General features: G+C 37.3%; 1 pseudogene; it reads right to left on the reverse strand.

Annotated features, from left to right (window-relative positions):
* Positions 1-11,939: 11,939 nt before the first annotated feature.
* Positions 11,940-14,471, reverse strand: LOC137976814 (uncharacterized; annotated as a pseudogene).
* Between the last annotated feature and the right edge of the window lie 7,285 nt (positions 14,472-21,756).

Consider the following 21,756-nt stretch of genomic DNA (forward strand, 5'->3'; position numbering starts at 1 on the left):
GAAAGCATACACCCTGTAATAATAATGTCCATCTTAACATGCTCCTTCACAAAGTGGAGGTCTACATACTGTAATAATATAATTTTAAATATATTTGTCTTGGTTCTAAACGCATTGACCACCGAATTGTAATTAGTAAAATGTACCAGTGTTTACTTCCTTACTCCGATCCTATAACAAGAGCTTTGTCACATTAAATTTTTGATTGCATTGAATCAGTTTGTTTTGAAAACAAAATTCAATGCAATCAAAATTTAATGAATGCGGGCCTTGAGGGGATAATGCCCTGTACTTCGGGAAGGGTGAGGGTTAATTGATCAGGCGAAGTCCTAAGCGGCTTTAACAAATATGAACCAATATTAACACAAATGTAACCCTTACAGTTTCGATGGAAAATGGCAAGATCAGTGCGAAATATTTATGGAAACAGGAGCTTCGTCTCTTTCTTGGCCTTTCCTATGGATGTCTCAACCTATTAGATGACTTAATATTTACGATGTGTATTGGACTCACCTTTTTCTTTTTGTATGCACGAGTTCTGCTCGCAATGGGATCCTTCTCTGCCTGCTTATCTACACTCTGTAATAATAAAACATTAAAACCAGACATTAAATTTTGAAGGAATTCTACACATACCTGTAGCTATATTCTCTAGAGCGGTTTTCAAATGAGTGTCGTAAAACCAAAACCAAAGCAATTACTTTGGCCACTCAAGGATCTTTTAGGGAATTTTCTTAAGGATTTATTAGGGATTCTTCAAAAACATAAGGGAGAACCTGTTGATACCTCAACTAAATACTGTCTTGTGCAATTTTGATCTCAAGAAGCTATTAAATGATGTGGCTGTTGAAACTGAGAAATAATCTAAAGGAGTAATGGTTCATTTATACAATAATAATATTGATAAAAAAATCAGTAAAAAAAATTCCAGTGAAATATAAATACTAGAGAAATTACAATAATAATAGCAATAATTAAGACTATGATAGACATTTCAACACACGTGTAAGGGAAAACTAGGCAACGGACAGGGCCTCACACATTTTCAAGCATCTGGAGAACTCGTTAGCATGTCGCTCTGCATGCTCCCCGTGACAATTTTGCCATCATCGATCACGCATCTTCGTGATTTGCTCTTAAAATCAAAGAGGCGTTGCACATTTTGGGACAAACTAACACTTAACGCACAGGTCAAACATGTTAATTTAAAAGTTTCGGTTCAATTTCTCTAGTATTTATATTTCACTTGAATTTTTTGTTCGTTTCACACTGAAGATGGCAGAGGCAATTTCCAAAACATGTCTGTAAAACTCAGGAGTGTCGTGTTTTTCTTTAAATTAATTTCATCACTGCTTTTATCCAGACCATTTGACATAATTGTGTGATTTTCACAGGGTCTTGAAAAATAGACTTTTGAAAAATTTCATGGCATAACGGCGTGATTTTCACAGATTTTTGAGAAACAATAGACTTTGAATTATTTGTGGATCCTCAAGGGACTTTAGCTTTGTTTCCGTTTCTTTAGTTGTTTTGATTCTTATTAACCCATTTTTTCTACGCACAGACGTTTAAAATGCGTTCCTGTCATGGACAGCGAGGAGGAGCTCTTCTTACGCAGAAGTGCAAATTGAGCATTATTACGCAAACGACAGTTCGCCTCAACTTTGTTTCGTTCAGCTGTACGAGAAATATTTGTCCAGGTGTACCGAGTCTGAAGTGGCGAAAGACGCGTTCTACTTGACTCTTAGACGTGGATTGAAGTATTTTGATGATGGTAAGTTTTAAAGAAATAGCAAATTATGTACGTTAGGTTGTAAAAATAGCCTAATAATATTTTTTGCACATTTTGGAGTTTGGTATGGAAATTGTCTGGTGGGTTAAGCAAAGAGGCTGGAGTCGAGGGTCAATTCACAAACCGCAGCATCCGTGCAACGACAGCAACCAGAGGACTGCAGAAAGGAATTCCATACAAGTTTGCAAGAGAAAATTGAAGTTTGTCATGAAACGCACCGGGCACAGAGATGTTAGGTCTTTGCAAAAATATCAAAACTCTGAATTTTGACGTGCTGCTTTTAATCAGTGCACTAGCTATCTCTGAGTAGAGAGCAAGTGCTGGACAAATTGCAATTTTAAAAAGACGTGAAGATGTTGCAGACTTAATGTTGATGGGTATTTTCCCCATAACTGAGAACTTAAATTTTGAGCTGAAGCATACCTTGAATAATAAGGATGAATAAGGTTAGCGAAGTATGGTGGCAATGTTTCCTTGGGGGTATTAACTTTCAAAACAATGTAAAGAGCTTCTCCAGTTTTAAAATTTGTAAAAGGTTGAACTATGGGGTAGCAGAGTCGTATCTACTGGCAAAAAACATGAGACCAATGCATTTATTTTGTTTAGTTTAAAACAGATCTGCAGCTTTCGCAGCTTAGTATTCCCTCACAATGTTGTTTGCTCGCAAGTTTCTTAGCCCATTTGCCTGGAAGCAACATTGTGGGAGGGCGAGGTATTGCAAATTATAAGTGTTTCAAACAATTCTGTAGGCCAGAGGGAGGAGGGTATTTCGTAGGGAGTGCGCTAGGTTGCTTGTTTTCAACATCTTTGCTTTATATGACGTCACAAGTTTCCATGCACTAATATCGATGTGGGATTCTTTGCCAAACATAAACCAAGCAAAGTTTCGAGAAGGTTGTCTAACTGTTACAATCAGATTGACGTTCGTCCGTTTTGAAAGAAGAAAATTTCTCATAGGGCGTTTTCCATTCGGCCACACACAAAAAAAAACGGCTTCCCACACAAGAGACTAGAATCAGGTTTGAATGGAACAGTAGAACTTTTTTTCTTGGGAACCATCTCACCTCCAGGATGCAACTGAGCAAGCAGACAATAAGGAGATCGTCAGCAGGACTGACGCCTATTGCGATCTTTTTGTTGAATTCGCACATTTCTTGTTAATCTTTAACACATTTGAAAGAAAAAAAACAAACCAACAAAAACAAACCCGGTGTCTTGTCATCATTTTGACAGAGTGCATCCTTTGTTTCGCGAGTAAACATGAGAGGTAACTTGATCACGGCACCCGCTGAATTTGTCACTTTCGATTTTGCGATTTACTTGTGCAGCCAAAAGTACAATAGAAAAGTTAACGTAGCAAAACTCTCCCAAAATGTTTTTCGCGGATGGTAACTTTTTATATTCTCGGTTCAAAATTTAAGTTGTTTACAGTTGCAAATTGTTGCTGCATGGCAAAATTTTATTTTCGATTTACACTTCCTGAAAACTTCTTCTTCTCTTCCTAAAAACTGTGTATCAATATTTATTTACTTTTGCATTAATATTTGTTTTGCATAAAGCAGGCCAACAAAATCTGTACCTTGCTTAGTTCGCCTTTTTTGAGCGTTAAAACAGAATTTTCGGACCTATGTTTTTGAGGTCACCCATCCAAATACTAACCCCACCCGACAGGGGTTAACGTCAGTGAACTTTATTATTACAAAGCTATCAGAGCTCCAACGGTGTAAACGAAGTTAAGGAACTTGAAAATGATCAACATGTGAGCCTCAAAGCCAATTTTTATTTTCTTCTATCTTTCTGGGATTTAATATTTTACTAGTAACCACATGTATTCACAGGGGGCCATTAACCTAAGACATCTACCATGGAACTATAATAATATACGGTACCAAAACAATACTTTGCTATATAACAACGCGTACTATTTGAGCTACATATTACGCAAAGATAACTTGAATCTCCTGGAAGACAAAACGCAGCTCAGTTGACACAATACAGCGCTGTTACAGCACTACCACACATACGCATTGCGTGCCTATTTTTTAATAACTGCCTTTAAACCTTTTTACAGGAGAGGATAATTTGACACAATTACTCACAGTGTGACTTTCAAAACAAACATTTCCTGACACAAACAAACGACATGTCATACAGTATGTTTAAAACCTTGATGAAAAACAAATTGAGTTTGTATAAAATGCCTGTGAACTCAAAGAAGGAAATTTTAAGAAAACTGAGATTCCTTACAAAGCATTGAATTGAAGCAGCTGAGAGCTGGTCAGAAATAAAACTCTTCATCATGAAGACGTTATTTTTCACTTTAAATGCAATTCTATGTAGGCAAAGCCTTTCTCGTTTTTTGTGAACCTTGCTCGCTCGGTGGAGACTACTTCAAACCTATAAGTAGACAGGACAATAAATTTCTGCGTGATTGGTTCTGGAATTAAAGGTCAGTGAAACAGTTTTACTTTCCAATGACATGACCTTCTTCTCTCTGTTCTATATGGCCAAAACGTCTCGCGTATTTCGCGAACTTGAACCAGCCTCTTGAAAACTACTTCAAACCTTCATTTAGGCGCAATGAATTTCTGCTTCTTATTGATTGGTTCTAAAATTACTTACCAATGACATGACCGCTATGACTTCACAGTTGGTTTATTTTATATTTATCTATTTAGTTGCAATCTCGTTCCCAGGGCTCTATCTGACCCTTTTCCCAGAGCACGCACGAGTTTGGGTCTACGTATGGCAACGACATCGGATATCATCGGCTTTCGTGACCCGATGAAGTTCTGACGTGACCTCCTTCTGGCGAAGGGCACCTGTATATATTCTATATGTACAAATCTTGAAATAAATAAATAATAAGTTGGTTTATTAATATTTATTTATTTATATATTTATGTATTTATTTACAACCTTGTTCCCAGAGAACGCACGAGCTTTTGTCCTTATGTGGCTCTGTTCAAGTACCTTTGGTTCCGGTGGCCAGGGAGTGTGTGACGGTGCACAAATTTGGAAACAACATGTGTACCAGGACTGTAACCACGGGCCGTCGAGGGAGTGAAAAGAAGACAGCAAAGGTGAACACTACAGATTATGGGTTCTTCTGGAATTATTACACAAGATTAGTGTGAATAGTAGCAAGTGAAGATACCCATAGCGTTTAAATGTGTCTATGTCTTATCGCCCCGAGTCTTGCTTGACTTACAGGACCTAAAATATGTCCTTTGTAATAGAAGATCTTGTAAAGATTTTCAACAAGTAATTGCATCTTTGGACACATTCGGAATGAAACAGGACCCCAATTTCATCAGTGGGCAAATAAAGCCAGAGGGCAATCAGCAATCATTTCTGTGTTGTTGAAGACAATATAAGTCAAAGTTTGCTGCAAGGTGATGATCTTTACTACAGCAAATTTGGCATATGGATTTTAGTGATCTAGTACAGTCTGTGACAAAATTTCTTGGAACAGTACACAACTTTAAAAAGGAATCTTTATTTTCTTTGCACAGTGACATTGATATCTCAACTAATTATAGAGATTACACAAGTAATATAATACAAAATTAGGAAAACTGAGGATAAAAAGAGATTCCTTCACAATGGGGTTGCACAGTGGCCAAAGGAGCTGATGTTCTTTCAAGTAGGCCACTGCATATTGCAGACGATTACGAGGTCTAAGTTTACATACATACATACTTTATTTGTCTTGTAGGTTAATAAAAAAGGGCAGCTAAAAAGCTGATGTGGACCTAGAACTAAAGTGTATCTACAAAAGTTAAAAAAATTAAGTTAACGAACTTACGAATTATTTACAATAAATAAAAAAGAATACAATACCCAGTAAGATAATCGATAGTTAATTGACTATAGTGCTAAAAATAGATTTAAAATAACAATAATAATATTAGTATATGTAATTTACAATGTCTTTGTTTATTCCCTGCATACCATTAAATGTTGTTTTATCTAAAATCTTGGATTTTGCTTTAAGAGCAGATTTAAAAGAAATAACGTTCGGTTTACTTTTTAAGTACATAGGTAAGTTATTCCAAAGAATTGACGCACGATGACAGAAAGAAGATCGAAGGAAGTCACTTTTAGGGCGTTGCACGTAAAGTTTCAGATTATCCCTGAGATTTCTCAACGGAGAGTGTTTAGTAAACAGAGAGCTTATCCCAGCCGGAGCTCTGTTGTAGAATGCCTGATAAGATATGGTTGCAATCCTCTTCTTGTAAATGTACGATAAGGACTTCCATTTTGTCATTGCCAGGACTTTAGTGCTTAGAGTAGATTCCTTTATGTTAAAAATAAATCTCACTGCCCTGATATGAATGTCTTCTAGGGTCTGAAGTGATTTTGAAGATCCCCATAGAGCGATTGAATACGTAATACTTGGAATGATACCTTTGAAATAAATTGACTCTAATATGCGATTGTCGAGACCTTTTAAGTGTTTGAGTTTCTTCACTCTTGCTGAAAAACGTTTGCTCAAAGATTTTACATGTGGCGACCAAGATAGTTTGTGGTCGATATGAATCCCTAAACAAGCAGCTTTAGAAACAAAGGACAACTCATTGGGCCCTAAACAAATATTTTGTAAGGGACCGATGAATTTTGATTTAGATAACAACATTTGTTATTTTTTTTCTTAATACATATATAAATAAATTAATTAAAGATTAAAAAGTAATGACAATAAAAAAGGCATAGGATACATGTAACTTACATAAATATATTAGTGGCAGTATCAGTAATCAAAATTATAAACAATTGTAAAGGACCTATCCCTGAGTAGAGAGCAAGTGCTGGACAAATTGAGTTTCAAAAAGATGTGAAGATGTTGCAGACTTATGTTGATGGGTATTGATTCCCATAACTGAGCTGAGATTGCCTTAAATTTTGACATGAAGCTTATCTTTTGTATTATAAGGATATAAGGATATAATATCTGCGGCATGCTTGATAGGTTTAGTGAAGGATAGTGGCAACGTTTCCTTAGGGGTATTAATTTTAAAAACAATAATTGATAACTTTAATTTAAAGAGCTTCTCCAGTTTTAAAATTTGTAACAGGTTGAACTATGGGTAGCAGAGACATATCTACTGGCAAAAAACAGCAGACGAATGCATTTTAATATTTGTTTAGTGTTTAATACGGATCTGAAGCTTTCGCAGCTTAATTACTATTCCCTCACAATGTTGTTTGCTGGCAAATTTCTTAGCCCATTTACCTGAAGGCAACATTGTGGGAGGGCAAGGTATTGCCACCAGGATGCAACTGAGCAAGCAGACAAAAAGGAGATTGTCAGCAGGACTGGGGCAAACAAAAAAAGAATTTTAATGTCTGGTTTTCATATTTTATTATTACAGGATGTAGATCTACATGTACAAGATGGAAATAAACAGGCGGACAAGGAGGTGATTGCCTTCAGGACTCAGACAAAACAAAAGGTTAGTCCAATATCAATGTTTTACCATTTAATACATGTAGGTCGAGATATCCATAGGAAAGTGCCAACTTGAAGATAGAGATGAAGCTCCTGATATTTCCATTAATATATTTCCATTTTCTATCAAAACTGTAAGGGTTACATTTGTGTTAACATGTATTGCTGTAGTTCATCTTTACTATTTACGCTTGTATATACGTACATGCTGCATTTACAGATAGTCCCACACTCGGAATTAGTAGCTCAAAGTTTGAAAAAGATATTTCATAAGACTGAAGAGTTGATTTGAATTTAGTCATCTATTTCCACTGGGAAAAAAAAAACTATAAAGCCTGGTGATTCATATCATACACGATCCCAAATGTTCTGATTCTCTGAAAGTCTTCTTCTTTGACTCCTGTGGCATTCTATAAACTTGCTCTAGATCCCACATTAAAAAAAAAAGTTGTTTTCCATTTCTGAGTAACGGCGCCCTAACCTCTGTTCTTTTGACTTAGCTTTTTTAGTACTCAGGATGATCAGTGGGAATTTGTTTAGGAGATTTTCCCTCATGGGTTCCAGTCCTACAAATTCTTCTGGATCGATATCTCTCGGGAGCGTGCTAAGGGAAGAACAAATGTGGAGAAGAATGTTCAATGACAATAAGTTTTATCCTTGTCAGTTTTCTTACAAGAGAATAGGCTTAGCTACATTTCTTATAGTGTTTTCCATTCAGCCAAAAGCAAAAACAGTTTCACAAAAAAAGAGACGATTCAAATGGAACAACTGCATGAAACTCTATTTTTTAGGAGCCAGACCTCCAGGATGCAATTGGCGAGCAAGCGGACAAGGGGATTGCCAGTAGGACTGATCAGGCAAAGAAAAGCCAAAACTGAGGTGAGGCCACTGCAGGTCATTCATTTTACTTACATCCGATAGTTTCATCGAGATGTCCATTTCTACATTTCAAGATCAGAGTAAAAAAAAATACTGGCAAATTTTACTCATTAATAGTTGGGTAGTAAATAAAGTCTCGTACATGTATTTCATTCTGACTACATGTAAACGTTCTTTCTACTGTATCTTGAACACCAATTTTTTAATCAGTACAACGACCCCAAATCTGAATTCTACGGCCGCTAAATCGACGACTGCATCGGCGCTATTTCATCCAGAAGAGAACTCGATCAATTTATAACCTCCGTCAATTCTTTTCATCTGGCTCTTAAATGTACCTGTGAAATTTTGAAACTTCATTGGCTTTCCTAGATACCAAAGTTTCTATTAGTGGCAACGTGCTAGGTACCAGTGTGCACTACAAACCTACAGATTCTCACACTGAGTTATTTGTTGTATTCATCGTCACATTCAGCACATGTCAAGAACTCCATTTCCTTATTCTCAATTTCTTACACTTCGACGTCTATGTAGCGATGACTCCGATTTTTCCAGCAAATCAGAGGAGCTGTGCCAGTTCTTCGAAAAACTATCCTATCCTGTCTCTGTGGTCAAAGCGGGCCATCATCGCGCCCAACAATTTGATCGGCATTCAGCACTACAAACGTCACAAAAATATAAGAATGACAGAATTCCATTCACCCTCGCTTTCCATCCTCATCAGGCAATCAAAAGTATCATTCTTAATAATTTTAAATTATTCCAAAATGATCCCGAGACTGGTAGAATCTTTTGGCAACCTCCACTTATTTCATTCAAACGCGACAAAAACGTTGGAAACTTTTTAGTTAGAAACGCGCTCAAAACTAACGAGCAACCCTGCACTTTAAAATGTGCGCGCTCACAATGCAAAACTTGTCTTTTCATTGTTAACACTCGCAAGATATCGCCAGTCGCTCGTCATTTTAATCTCCCTAACTACTCCAAAAAACACATCGAGATATGCGGCTTTTCCCTACATCTTGGTGCGACAGAAAGCCGCAAGAAGGGAAGGGATTTTTCTGAGTAAGAGCGCCTTAGTAAGTCAAATTTATTACCTTTGATTTATCGCAGAGAAATTAATGATTTGGTTTTCTTTTTAAGTGTCTTAAGAATATATATAAATTTAACATTTTCCATTATGTATCTTTTTGCTCTTGTACTAAACCGCTTAGAAATGTTGATCATTTAACGCTCGATGTCCCTTTCAGCAGGACTGACGTCTTTTTAAGTATTCGTTTTTTGTTCGGATCTGTCGTCTGTGGAACGATTTACCTCTTAGTATAAGAGAATCAAATACCTTGTCAATCTTCGTAAAAATTTGATAGCTTTTTATTATGATAAGTTTAATGTAGATTTTTAACTTTACATTGTATTTTACCCAATCGTTGGTCCATTTATGGTAACTCTTAAAGATTTTGTTACTTGATTAAATTCTATAGATTTATTTATGATGCAATAATAGGTGGCTTATTTTTAAGGAGTCTGGTACTCTGTTTTAAGCCTACCTCAGATTGAGTAGTTGATTTTGATTGTCAAATTTTAATTGTAAATTTGAAACTTGATTAAATAAATAACTAATATATTCCTATTTTTCACGTTGTCATGTTACCACCAATAGCGCAGCTCCCACTTTTATATAAAAACTACACGTAACCCACAATTCCTCGATTCGCTCTGACGAAGGGCTAACGCTCAAAACGTCAGCTTTTTAGAATCTCTGTACGGTGGCCAATTTACATTATCAACTCCGTTGATAAAACCCAAATTTTGGATACTACTTCCCCGCCGACGCAGCACCACAGTGTCTTTAGAAACTACCCCATTCTTTTCTCGATTCTGTTGGTTTGCTGTGGGGATATTGAGACCCATCCTGGGCCTAAATCGACATCATTTTCTACGAAATGTCCTGCATGTGAAAGAACTGTGGCTAAAAATCATCGTTCTGTTCGTTCTAGTGAATGCAACAAGTCTTGGCATATCAATTGTGTGTATCTCTGGGGCGGAACCAGGTTTTGACGAAGGGGGGTTCGGATAAACGCCCGCCGAAGGCGGTAGCCCCTAGGGGGTCCTTGGGCATGCTCCCCCGGAAAATGTTTAATTTTAGGGCCTCTGAAATGCGATTTCCAGCATTTTCAGGGGCAATTTGAAGTGGTTTAATTGGTCAAGACTCATTATCTTCGCTGGTCTCTGATCTATAGGGAAGAAAATTATGATATTTCAGTTTTAAATCGATTGGTGAAACAACTCTCGAGAAATCAGCACTGTCTGCTTGCTAGAATTACTTGTGTAATAGACTAATCTATTAATGCTTACCTTGCTGATGACGGTCCGAAAAACCGGTGAATTTGTGGTTGCTTTGTCCTCTTCGACATATTAAATCGTGAGTTGACGTTGAGGAACGTTGAAATAAATTTTCTCTTTAAAATACTCCCAGCGCAATCTTTGACTCACTGAGAGAACGATCCACAACTCTGATTTCCAAAGAACGTCGTGGCTTTACGCAATGCCGGAATTGGAACGATTGGCAGATTTGGCATAAACTGTCAGTTTTGGCGGGACTTGTAAGCGTTAATAAGCAGTAATTTTATAGCTCAAGCGGACGTTCTAGAGGCCATTTTCAACTAGGCACAAATTTGTCTTGTTTTTATTGCTGTTTTCGCGTACAAAGACACAAAGAAATATCATTTTCAAAAGATATATTTATTAGCTGAGTTGGTTCACTATTTTTTTAACCACGCGTTTGATATACGTTTTTACGTTCATTTTAGGGGGTTCGACCGAACCACCCGAACCACCCCTAGATCCGCCCCAGTATCTATGCCCTTAAATTATCTGTTTTGGTTGTGCATTGCCAAACTTTTCAGACTCGTTCTTTGAGCTTGACCGTGCACGCAAGTATCTCTCCCTCCAAGAGAAGTGATGATCTATCCGCGCGATTAAAACAGTATTACAAAAATACCAAAATTGCCTACTTAAATATAAACAGTGTCGCTGGCTTTAAATCTCGAGAAGTAAAATCTGTTATTCTATACAAGGGCTTTTTGACATTGTTATTCTTGCTGAAACGAATATTGACGCTGCTTTTCCTGACTCACAGTTTATATATAATATATATATATATATAATATATATATATATATATATATATATAGGCTTGTTTCGCAAAGACAGGAAATAGACATGGTGTGGGACTTCTGATATATACTAGAAGATAATTAATTACTCTGAGTCTCTCACTTAGTGTGTAAACATCGAGACAATCGCCCTAAGCTTTCAAACAAGAAAGGTTGGTCCTAAAGCTCTACTATTGGGTACCTACAGACCTCCCAATCTATCTAAATCAGTCTGGGAATCTCAACTTAACATTACTTCGTGCTGGCGGCTTTACTAATATAATTCTTGTTGGAGATTTGAATTGTGATTTACTGAATCCTGACAGTGGTGCTAAGGATGGTCGTGCTCTTGTTGATTTAGCATAAGTATATCGATTATCCAATCTGATAAAAGAACCTACAAGGATCACTAACACTTCTACTTCTCTGATTGAGGTTATACTTACATCTGAACCGCGGTCATTTCTATCTTCTGGAGTGATTACAGTTTGGTTTACGCTGTAATGAGATCTCAATGTCCAAGACCTTGTATGAAAACTAAGAACAATAGAAGCTTCAAACACTTTGACCAAGATGTTTTCTCAAAGGACGTCAGTCAAATTCCTTTTCATGTCGCCTAATAATATCTTTGATGATGTTTATGATGTTGCTTGGGCTTGGGTCATGATATGTGAATAGTTGCAGTTCCAGTTTCATCATCTAAAACGCAATCTTTCTTTACTGATGTCATCTCCTTTGATGTCTTAAGTTGAACAGGTTTAGGCTTTTCATTTCCCAGTGAACTGAGTGACGCAGTGACATTCACTCTCTGATTCACTTGAAGTGCGGGAAGCTCTTCAAGTGTAATCATTTTGGCAGGCTGGGCTGAAGGTTGAGCCTTTCGAGATTGATGGATGACTGAATAATCGTAATCAATATCAAAGGTTGGTGTAACCCTGAAAATTGATTGCTGGTTGAATATGATCTGATTATTGCTGTTTCCTTTAGTGTTTTTGAGGGTTACAGCACTGCTGTTTTTGATTCTTCGTATTCTTGTAACATGCAGTGGCTTGCAATATTAAATCCTACAACTAAATTTAACTTGCTTGTACTGGTTTGGAGGTCGAACTCGAACCACTGAGTTTGATTTCGTGAACGCTTAACAGGGCTTAAATTATGAATGTACCCACGGTGATTATCTAAGAAAAAGGACATAAAAACAGAAGTAAGATATGGCATATTAATACACAAGAACTTTCCATCTATACGTGAAAAACTGAATGTAAGTAAACATGGTCAGCATAGCCTTCATAATATCAGACTTTAGTATGAAGATCATGAGGGAGTGCTCTATGTAGCTAAGAAAAAGGTGGACGATTCCCCCACCTCTTCGTCTGTGGTGAACAAAACAGCTTTACAGACGCATTTAAGTTCTGTAATTTAAGTTCCAGTCCCAAAGCCTTACCATAGTCAGGAAATTTATCCAAGATGTTTTGTACGTGTCGACACATTGTTCAAGATTATTCCAGGCATTATCTGGTGTGTGCTCCCAGGGTTTATACTTCAGCAATTGGCATTAACAAAACAACCCATAATTTTCATTTTGTGGATTAGATGAATAATTTGGATATGTTTTGACTGTTGCAGGTCCTTTTCGTCTTTCTAGTTTTGATCCCTTTTGAGTAAAGGTAGAAGTAAATTGCAGAAAGTTGTATTCTAATTCTCAGCATAGACATCAATCATAGATGGATTGACCGCGCATCGGTGGCTTAGTTGAAGAGCACCGGACTGTCACGCGGGAGGTCGTGAGTTCACTCAGGGTCTTTAAATAACTGAGGAGAAAGTGCTGCCTTTGTTACATCTGCAAATGGTTAGACTTTCAAGTCTTCTCGAATAAGGACGATAAGCCGGAGGTCCCGTCTCACAACCCTTCAATGTCTTGTCGCTAAGAGTAGGGCACGTTGTTCCCGGTGTTGTGGTCTGTCTTCTGTTGAGTATCATGGTTGGGAGGGTAAAAAAGGGGCCACAGTAATTGGCGCAAGCTGTTGTGGAGAGCAAAGTCTGTAAATCAAATCTAAATTAAATCTGGATGGGGTAGTACAAAATTCCTCATTTCTTGCCCTTTGAATTGTTCGTGAGCCATCAAGAAGAGATGCAGTAACAACTTCATGGGTTGCACTAACACACTTAAGTGACAATAAGTGATGCATTAACTCTTGCATGGGATAGTCCCTTTGACCAACAGTTTTGATCATAATCTGCTTAATAACACTTTGCATGTCACTTTTGTCAGAAATTTTCTTCATATAGCATTAGTGAATGCACTATTGAGGCCTTTTCTCCTTTAGATGTGTACTTAACAAGATGTTCCAAAGAAGCGTGGTAGTCCAGAACAATTTGTATGTCACAATTTGCTCTCCATCCTGGCAGTTGCAGTGGTTGGTGCTGGTTTAATCTAGAGTCATTCCATTTAGTGCCAAAAATCCTTGTAAGGCCACTTCAGTAAGCTTACAAAGCCCTGGATCATTTTGCAATTTAGCCACTCCACGACAATGAATTGAACCTCTCTGAACTGCATATTCATATCTGCCGTGTGTACCAATGCCAAGAGGATCCCAATGACTCTTTCAACCAGTACTTCACACAACGATCAGTTCTCTCAGTAAAAAGCCAGTCTAAAATGTATGAATGCTGTAGAACATGTTGCTGCCTCATATCTGGCGGAATGTTGCCAGATTTAGAATCACCAATGACATTACGAAATTCTGGCCAATTATACTCAGCACATGACAAAGTGAGAAACAATTGTTGGTGTTCCTGCTTGAGCAATGGTGGCCCCTAAATCTTCTTTCGCTTTGTGCCAATAGCTGCAGCTACCACTCGCATTTTTATCATAAAGCATAATCTTGGACATCAATATAGTATATGTATTCGATTTAAGCATTTGTCGAAGTTGTTCTGTGGTTAATCTGGCATCCACGGGGTTTTGTTTTTAAAAAATGCTACCCTGACTAAGTAGTCTATGCCTTTGAATCATATTAAATGTCCAATAAGCAAAGCGAGGATGGCTTGCAAACTTGTATCTCCATTCACCATTAAAATATTCTGAAAATTTTATAAGGTGCTTTATTTTTTCTCCGAGAGTTGCTTCACGTATTGTAGCCGTATTAGTTGAGTCTCCTTTAGAATCTGGAAAATAGGTGGAAAAAGCCATTGTTGCCATTAGTTCCATTTTAAACTCGTTCAAGGGATTAGTATTTCTATCTGGCTAATTAACTTTATGCTGTTCTAGGAAATCTTCTGTTTCTGTGGCTTAAACTCCACAGGATTGAGGAGTGTACTACTTAATTCTGTGTCTTCATTGAATGGTACTTCATCAGCATCAAGTGGGCCTCTGTCCGGATCTATTTCATCATCATTATTGTTTTCACCACAAAAAGTCTTTGGCAGGTCAGTTGGCACTCCTTCTGATGGCAAGGAAGCTAAGCAGTCATAATTTATAGTTATGTCTTAATATGCAGGGTTATGTTGAACCAACCAGTGCAATGCTGAGGACACATTTTTTCGACACACAGTCAAGTCTTTAAAGTGCCCCTGTGATCAAAAAAACCACTTCCTTTTTTCCTTCAGATTTTAAAAGTGTGTTTGCTTAACACCTGACTGGCAAAATTTTTGAGCTTTGATTTTTATCCAAAGACCGTTTACTTTGAGTGTAAGTTTTGGATTTCACGGTCCGCCATTACCCACGTTCAAAACTGACCGATTGGACCTCAGAGGGTTGGATCCAGGGAAAAGTGACGTCAGAGGCTCACTAGCTTAAAATTTCAGCGTGTGAACGCAGCTTATTATATATGCAAAGCGTGAGTTTAAAAGTCTGAAAGCCCAAAACCCCCGTGCTGCATATTAATTCTGCGGCGTACACACGTATTGCATTCTTAAACGAGTGAGCCTTTGACGTCATTTTCTCCTCGATCCAGCTCTCTCAAGAACATAATGTTAGTAATGGCGGACCATTAAATAGGAAAATCACAGTTAAAATAAAGAGGTGTCTTTTTGAAATCAAGGCTTAAAACGTGGGTCACTTAGTGTTTTGTTAACATAGTTTTGAAATCCAAAGAAAAATATGAATTGATTTTTTGGTCACAGGGGCACTTTAAAAGTGCTATCTTTATCTTTCACTGATACAACTATCAATGGCAACTCTTTGGATACCTTGGCAGGGAATCTGCTAGCTGTTTGATATCTTGTGAGAAGTTGATACAATGACCTTTGTATGTTTTTTGCCCCTGACCTGGTTTTGTATAAACAGATTACTGGGAAAACCCGTGCTATGAGCATCTCTTCTACTTGTGTGAGACCTTGTAGTTCTTTAGGGACTGACGAGGGTATCATTATTTTGAGCAGAAAATTTCTTTACAGGGTTTTTGTCACGAGTACATCTAGAGCAAATGTATGACATTTCCTTTTTATGATTTGCTGATAATGGCCAGGCTTCATGGCAGACTTGGCATTTACAAATTTTGAATTTAATCAGCTTTTGATGAAAAATTTTCAAATCTTTGATAGCCCACTGTTGTTCATGGATTGGCCCATTTGTTTTGCTATCAAACATTGCCAAATATGATTCTTTGTTCAAAATGCAGTTTGCATCTTTATCTACGGGATATTCATTACATTGTGGCACACCATTGACACATTTTGGCGCACTTTTTGTCTCATTCACACTGCCTTTCTCAAATTTATTGTGTTCTGTATACTTCATGGGCAAAGTTTCTTCTTGCATACGTTTCTCGGTTTCACCAGCGGCATTTAGCTTCCTTTTTTTTTGTATTCCTTCATGTACAGATTCTGTTTATCTTTTCTTGCTTGTTTCTGTTTCTCAGTTTCAGTGTTTTTGCTTTTCCTTCTATATTCCTTCATGTACTCATTTCGTTTTAGTTTCTTCGCAAGTTTCTCTTCCTCGGTTTCAGCTTTTTGTTCACTTTTTTATATTCTTTCGCATTTTATCGGCTATAAGCCGAGCGAATTTACACAAGTTTAGTTTGAATTGTCTTAAAATCCAAGGGGAAAAGGGGTACTCGACTTATAGCCGAGAGCTTGACCCAACTGAAGCATATATATCGACTTTAAAAGAAAGATAAGTACACAAGTATTTGCATACAAACCGAATAAAACACAGAGCCACAAAGGATGACGTGTTGGTCATAAACTTTTAATGTGTTGGCTCCTAAAGGAGAGTTCGGCTGGACGGTATCTCGACCCGCATGGGAGTTTCATACATATTGAAAATCCTGCTCAAGGAGTACCCATACACCTCAAAAAAAGTCGATTAAGCATAACCCAAAATATTGAGTAAAAAAAGTTGAATCCACAATGACTCTATATTGAGTAAACTGAACCCTTTATGTTGAGTAATAAGTACACAAAATAACTGGTAAAGAGAACTTATACTTAAGTGACATACACTCCATCCATGAGTAAACTTTACTCCGTATACTGAGTAAAAGCACTTACAGACCAAAATGAATCCTCAATGACTCATTATTTTGAGTAAAATGACAGTAAACTCATAAAGTGAGTAAATTGTACTCGAAATACTGTACAAAACGAACTCAAGAGAAGTGTAGGAAGAGGATAGTTTTTTAAGAAACTTTGTAACTGCATCAGCAAACGCGGTCACCGTGGTAAATTAACCTCGATAAACTCATCATTAGTCATCAGCAAGAGTACCCTTTCCAGTTTTACCCTTTTATTGTGCAAGTAAAAATCATACCAGCGAAAAGTACCTCAGTCGTATCAATATATTATTGATAACTTTGACAAAATAAAATACAGTACATTAACAGTAAATTGGGCAAAAGAAGTCATCTTTCAGGAAGGGTGTAGCATCGTCGAGCCAAATACACTTTTTAAACATTTTGACAACTGCATGATCTTCCATCAAAATAGCATCATGACAACTTTGGCTTCGGATTCTAAAACTCATTCAAAATGATACATTCACTAGCAACTAACCTATAATTACCTGAATACAACTGATTTGTTTTGTAATTAAAAAGATTTGATTTCTATGGATATCCAAAACACCCATGATTTAGTCATGTTTGATGGTATGGTATCACAAAAAACTCCACGAAACGGCTGTGATGCACTAGAGCTCTGAAGCGCAGTAAATATCACTTAAGTCAAGTTTTGAACACAGAATTGACAGTAATTAACTGTATAAGTATATCATCATACTATTAATCAACTCTTGGAACATGAAAAAAGGCAACTGGCATAATGCATGGCATTAACCCAACCTTACAACTCTGTAACACAACGCAAATACCTGCAATCCTATAATGATTCTTAAAACAGTGCTATAACAGACTTATGACAATTAAGCCTTTTATGGGCAAACTGTCTATTTCATTCGCAAAAGTAATAGATGTCGGAAGTTTCTTACCATCGACTTTCCAAAATGCATTTTTTGCAGGTACAAAAAAAAAAACTATTTGAAGACGGTGGATGATTGTACATAAAAACATAATAAGAGGCTAGCAGCCCAAGAGTTGCTTCTGAGAGGTTTCCCCCGAAATTGCGTAGAAGCTTCTTCAGGGGCATCAAGCGTACCCTCTATAATTATGAAAGGAAATGGCTCTTTCCTTTCCAGTGCAACTTCTTTGATTTATCCCCCTTCTCCTGTAAAAGAAGTAAAACAATATAGCAAGTCTAGTTACTTTGTTTATGACCACTCTCCTTGCAGTGTGCATGCAGTCAGCTTGGTGACGCATTTTCAGGTGTAGGAAGGCTTGCTGTTTAGAATGGCCATCTTTGGTATTTGCCTGTAACAGAAATGGCAGCAGTGCCGCATGGCAACCTCTGCTATCTCACCTGTGACAGAATGGGAAAAAAACATTTTTGACAAACCAGAATACGGATAAAAGGGAAGTATTAAACATAGCATCAAGTCCAAGAGGCTACTAAAATATGGCTTCCGAGAAAGATACAATAATGTACAATGTCAATGAAGAAGTTCACGTGATCAGATGTTGCAGGGGAATTAGTTGTCTTCTTCAAGGTACGATGTTCATAGAAAAACGATGATAATTAAAAGCAGGTAATTTTTCATTAAAAATCTAAATAGTTGGTTCTCAGAGATGTGGCAATCTTCAAATTGATCTTTCAAGAGGTCAAGAAAGGGCCTCATCCCATACTTTTTTTTTTGTTCTCCTTCTCCTGGTCTCAAACTTGTGACAAATTCTATTGAAAAGTGGCGAGAATACTTGTATTGACACCAAGAATTTCTTTAAAGTCGTAGCAATCTGTAAGAAGAGGAAATGTTAATCATTAGACTTGTAATATTACACCTTGCAGACGCATTTAAAACCAAACAGGCAATCATACCCATCTGTCTTAATTAATCAGTAGTAACAAACCAGACGGCAATTTTCAACTTTCTCTTAATTTACCCTACATGTACGTATTACCATAATACACATGAGATCACGGCAGCTGCAGTATGAGTGCAGTTTCTGTAAAAATGCCTAGAATTGAAAAGCAATAATATAGTAATTATTTTGAGTATAATTGGTACTTTAAATCGACTGCATTGTCCAAAGAAAGTACCTGTTGGAAGTTGAATAAAGCAGGGTACTGGATCCTCAATTCACTTAGCTCAACGTTTTGATTCATGAGCTTCCTTCGAACAGGGAAGGTAAGCACCATTCACTTTTCTATTTTGTCCCAGTCTGGGCTAGCTCCTTTTCTTGGATTCACTCTGCAGCCGCTCTTTGTATCGTTTCAAGGAGAGCTCATCTTCTCCCTCAGGAAAGGGTGGCTCCCAATTTATGCCTCCTCTTCTTAATTTCAGGGGCACAGGTTTGTTGGATCCTTGGATTTTTTCCTTTGCGTAGGGTAACCTCTGGATCACTCGCACTTGATTTGCGTTCATTGCGAAATTTCTCATAAATTTGTGCAAACCTCGAGTCCAAGAAATTTATAAATTAAAAATATATAAATGTTTGGAGTCATTTATTGTTCCTTTAATTCACTTATGTTCCTGTGTAGGACTAAGGCAATTGATTCTCACTCACGGAAACTTAATTGAACAAAGACGCACATCAGAGATGCAGATATTGGGGTATCCTGTAAGGATCGATTATCAAGAATAATTAACTTTCCATACCTTCCCTAAGTAAGGTGAGTGAAAATATTAAGATGAGGGGGGTTTGCAAGAGCAACTTTTAATTAAGAGATAGAAAAGTGGCATAAAATTAGAATTTCTGGAGGGATGGAAGGGGAGAGATAATTAAAAAGAAATCTAAAGTGGGGGTACAGTATGTGGGCATTTTGTGGAAATGCACGATGGAAGCAAGGTTTAAGCTCACTTTCATTCTTGTGTAGAATACGTATAATATTACGTATGTTCTTGTTCTTTCAGGCATAAAAAACTAATAATATAAAACAAACTTGCGTATCCAGTTCCAGCAGATTTATCTTTGAGGGTCCTAACAATGAGGACAGATATGTCTAAGACTTGTTGCTTTGTCAGATATCTGAAACCATGCAATCATTAAAAATCAAGTAATTCATTCAACTAAAAGTGCACAGTTAATTCAATTTTGTTTCCTTAACGTTTGTAGTGGAATCAGCAGGATAGGGTTGAATCAGAAAGGTAATAACTCAATTTTGCTCATTCAATTGCTGCGACATACAGATGGCTGTAACATCCTTAATAAAGGAAATGTTTGTTTTGGAAGTCGCACTCTGAGTAACTGCGTCAAATTATCGTCTCCTGTGAGAAGGTTGGTAGGCAGTTGCTAAAAACGCACGCAATGCGTACATGTGGTTAAGTGCAGTAACACAGCGCTGTTATGTGTCGGATCATGGTAGCCTAAATACGTGTGTAATGAATGAGTTGGGAATGGAGTATGACTTTTGACAACACATGACTGCACATCCAGGATGTTCTTTAAAATAATATCTTATAAAAATTCTTCATGATAACTCTGCAGGTTTTTTCTTGCATACAGTCCATTAACTCTTAAATTAAACGAAAAGTTTGCATGAGACCTTTCTGACACTTCAAAGAAGAAACTGGACGAGAGGTCTTCTATGTTCTCATCGCAATCCTCTTTCTCTTCGCAATCCTCTTTCTCTTCGCAATCCTCCTCGCAATCTTCCAAGCTCGCAACCTCCGTGTCTTCCTGACCTTTCTCACAATGAAAGCATACACCCTGTAATAATAATGTCCATCTTAACATGCTCCTTCACAAAGTGGAGGTCTACATACTGTAATATAATTTTAAATAATTTTGTCTTGGTTCTAAACGCATTGACCACCGAATTGTAATAAGTAAAATGTACCAGTGTTTACTTCCTTACTCCGATCCTATAACAAGAGCTTTGTCACATTAAATTTTTGATTGCATTGAATCAGTTTGTTTTGAAAAAAAAAATTCAATGCAATCAAAATTTAATGAATGCTGGCCTTGAGGGGATAATGCCCTGTACTTCGGGAAGGGTGAGAGTTAATTGATCAGGCGAAGTCCTAAGCGGCTTTAACAAATATGAACAAAATATTAACAAAACTATAACCCTTACAGTTTCGATGGAAAATGGCAAGATCAGTGTGACATATTTATGGAAACAGGAGCTTCGTCTCTTTCTTGGCCTTTCCTATGGATGTCTCAACCTATTAGATGACTTAACATTTACGATGTGTATTGGACTCACCTTTTTCTTTTTGTATGCACGAGTTCTGCTCGCAATCAAAATTTCCTTGTTTGAGTTCACAGGCATTGACAAACACAATTTGTTTTTTATCAAGGTTTTGAACATGCCTTATTGCATGTAGTTTGTGTCAGGAAATGTTTGTTTTGGAAGTGGCACCCTGGGTAACTGCGTCAAATTATCCTCTGCTGTGAGAAGGTTGGTAGGCAGTTGCTAAAAAGGCACGCAATGCGTACATGTGGTTAAGTGCAGTAACACAGCGCTGTTATGTGTCGGATCATGGTAGCCTAAATACGTGTGTAATGAATGAGTTGGGAATGAAGTATGACTTTTGACAACACATGACTGCACATCCAGGATGTTCTTTAAAATAATATCTTCTAAAAATTCTTCATGATAACTCTCCAGGTTTTTTCTTCGCATAAAGTCCATTAACTCTCGACGTATTTGAAAATTTGACATTACACCTGAAATTTCACTGCAGAAACTGGTCGCAAGGTCTTCCAAGGTTCTCATCGACGCTCTTCTCTTCATCTTCAGTCATTACTTTGTATGGTGGCATTTGTAGCGTTTGTTCCTTCCTCCTCCTCCTCTTGGTCTTCGTGATCCTCATCGTCTTGCAGACGCTGACTCCGATTATCCCAGTTACCAAACTGGGTTGAGCCCATGGTTTATTTTAAGTAGCCTAAATACATGTGTAATGAATGAGTTGGGAATGGAGTTGTGACTTTTGACAACACATGACTGCACATCCAGGATGTTCTTTAAAATAATTTCTTCTA

The sequence above is a fragment of the Montipora foliosa genome, chromosome 11 (assembly GCF_036669935.1).
Source record: "Montipora foliosa isolate CH-2021 chromosome 11, ASM3666993v2, whole genome shotgun sequence".
In the NCBI taxonomy this organism is placed as follows: Eukaryota; Metazoa; Cnidaria; class Anthozoa; order Scleractinia; family Acroporidae; genus Montipora; species Montipora foliosa.